The sequence below is a fragment of the Ochotona princeps genome, chromosome 22 (assembly GCF_030435755.1).
Source record: "Ochotona princeps isolate mOchPri1 chromosome 22, mOchPri1.hap1, whole genome shotgun sequence".
In the NCBI taxonomy this organism is placed as follows: Eukaryota; Metazoa; Chordata; class Mammalia; order Lagomorpha; family Ochotonidae; genus Ochotona; species Ochotona princeps.
The window spans coordinates 36,910,510-36,913,700 of record NC_080853.1 but is presented as its reverse complement, the minus strand read 5'-3'; positions in this window follow the sequence as shown (position 1 = coordinate 36,913,700).

Below are 3,191 nucleotides of genomic sequence, written 5' to 3'. Positions count from 1 at the left end.
GGGACACGGGCACCAAAGTATTACCAAGGCACCTGTCAGCATCAGACAGCATTAGATGTAGTGCTAACAATGACCAAGGTGGCCCAGTTGCCCTGCCCTGCCAGAGCTTACATTCTAGAAGTAGAACAAATAAGCTACTGGTAAGCAAGCCAACGGATGGGTGTGCCAAGTTCTACGCAGGAAATACATTGCTGGGAGATCCTGATATTCAGTTTTCCAATTATTGGATCGGCAGATCCAAAGGTTGGGAAGAATGCCACTGGTGAACATGTGGGAAAGTCCTATGGTTAACTGTTTGTGGGAATGCAAATTAGTCCCATGTGTAAAGGCTGCAATTTAGCCATATTTATTGAACATTGTTTAAGAAGAAAAGAATATCCTTGACTACGACTAATTCCACTCCTAAGATTTCTTTCCAGAGCTGGGTTGTGGTATAAGCAGTAAGACGTGCCATCTGTGACACCAGCATCCCACACGGGTCCTGAGTTCAAGATCCAGCTACCCCACTTCTAAACCAGCTCCCTGCTAACGGCTGGGAAGGCAGCAGAAACCAGACCAAGCCCCGGGGCTCCTGCCATCCACACGGGAGACCTGGATCAAACTCCAGGCTCCTGGCTTCAGCCTAGCCCAACCATGGTGATCGCCACCATCTAGGGCGTGGCCCAGTGGATGGAAGGGTCTCTCTCTCTTCCTTCTTTCTCTTCAACTCTTTCAAATAAATCCAACCTTTATTTTAAAAAATCGTTTTTTCCAGGCCTGGCTGCATAGCCTAGTGGCCAAAGTCCTTGCCTTGATCGCACTGGGATCACACGTGGACACCAGTTCTAATCCCCACTTTCCATCCAGCTCCCTGCTTGTGACCTGGGAAAGCAGTCTAGGACGGCCCAAAGCCTTGGGACCCTGCACCCGCGTGGGAGACCTGGAAGAAGTTCCTGGCTCCTGGCTTTGGATCGGCGCAGCACCGGCCATTGCGACCATTTGGGGAGTGAATCATCTGCCTTCCCAATAAAAATTGATAAATCTTTTTTTAAATCGTCTTTTTCCTATAGATATAGCCCCCAATGTGTACCCAGGGATGGTCGTCAGGATTCTGTAAAATTATTCTCAACAGCAAAAACAGGGAGAGGCCAGAGAGGCCTGCGGCTGTCACGGTCCACACAAACGTGAGCTTAGGGGTCTGCCCTAGGAAGGGAAAGCAGCGTCGCCCCAGACGCACCCATGGCTGCCTGTCACAGGGTAACTCCGTGGACACCCGTGAGTCCAGGTGTCTGTGATTTACACACACAGCGTCTCGCTGCGTCCACCATTCTCTCTAACACTGTCTCAAACCTGAGACCACCTGCCCAGGAAAGCCTGACAGCACGCGAGCAAGGACACACACACTGCCCGGACCCGGCGTCGTGGGTCCCCAGCCACAAGGTCAGCTGGTCAGGCTGGATTGGGGGGGGGACGGGAGGACACCAGTCCCTCAGTCAACCAGGAACCCAAGTCACGGGGCTGCCAACTGCAAGTGGCGTCTGGCGAAGAGATCAGAAAAATGAGTCACACATCACCTGTTAAGCTTTACAAATCAAAATTTTCATGCACAGGTGGGCATTCCACAGGTCGGTTAAGGTTGTGAGACGGCGGGGTCACACAGGGTACGAGGCACCGCCAGGGCGCACGCCGGCCAACGCCACCCGTCTCCGCGCCCGCCCTAAGGCGCCCGCCCTGAGGCGCCCGGCCGCGGGAAGCGCCTGCGCCGCCACTGCGCCTGCGAGCCGGCCCTGAGGCCCCGCCTGCCGTGACGCGGCTGCGCGCGGACCGGGCGCGGGGCTCGGCGGTGGTGCGCCCCGGGCCGAGGGAGTCGGAGCGGGTGGCCGGGAGAGCCGGAGCCGGGGGCCGGGAGAGCCGGAGCCGGGAGCCGGGGGCCGGGAGAGCCGGGAGCCGGAACCAGGCGCGGGGCTCTGCCGGTGGTGCGCCCCGGGTCGAGGGAGCTGGAGCCGGGAGCCGGGGACCCGGAACCGAAGCCGGGGCCGGGCGCGGGGCTCGGCGGGTCGTGCGTCTCGAGCCGATCCGGAGCCGGGAGTCTGTGGGCCGCCTGCACACCCGGGACCGTGCCGTGGCACAGGGCCCGCGCTGCCCCAGACAGCCCTGCGGCTGAACGCCGAGCTGTGTGCCAGGCCTGGCGACCACCCCAGGCTCACTCGCGCCCTCTCCCAGACAGCTGCCTTGCGCCTGGTTTCCGCCGAGCCGTGGTGGGTGCGCAGCCGGGGGAGCCGGGCCGGGTGTTTGAGGGGGCTCCGGGTTCATTCATTCCGCCTGCGGGCTCCGGGCCGGGGGCGGGGCAGCCGGCTCCCAGCTGTCCTGGGGTGGGCCAGCCGGAGGCCGCGGGGTGGTGTTGAGTGAGGGTGGGCTGGGAGACAGGTTGGTCACGGCCCTCCCTCTGCGGACCCATCCCCAGGTGGCACTCAGCCTGCAGGTGCTTTGGCAGTTCTGGGGTCCCTCCGCCCACGTGGACCAGGGAATGCCCTGGGAGCCACCCGGAGAAGGTGGTGAGTATGAAGGTGCAGCCCCCCCCACCCCTTCCTAATGGAGTACTGCCATCCTTGGAAGATCTGATGGGCAGCCTATGTGTTTTGTGCCCTGCCGCTGTGGTGTCTCAGGTGGAGGCCTGCAAATGCCTTCTCTACCACCACTGTTGCAGCAGGTGGTGCTGCCCCAGCTGAGTCATGGCTGGGGTTTTTTATTTTATTTTCCTGCCTGGAAAAGGGGGCTGGGTGGAGGCCATTTAAGCTTTGCCAGCTGGGTTCTCTCTACATGGGTACTAAGCGTGGGTAGCCGTCGGAGGAAGGTGGTCAATAGATGGGGCAGCCTCCGGTCCAAACCACCTAGACCTGGTTGTCCCCAGAGACCACCTGCTTGTCCCCCACCGTGAGTTGGCCTGCTGTGTGGGACAGGAAGGCTACTTCCCTGACAACACCCTGCCCAGCCACCACTAGCCTGGGAGCAGGTGCCTTACAGGGTGGGGCACCTGTGGGCCAGATGGCTCTGTGTTCTACTTGGCGGTGGCTTGTTGGATAAGCTCACTGGCCAAGCGGGTGTTGACTTGAGCGTTTTTGGTTGTCTAACTGGGGTCATCTGTTTATAGGAAAATTGAAGTGATAAGCGCCTTCAACTTGGAGACCCAGGCCAAGGACCCGTCTGCTGGA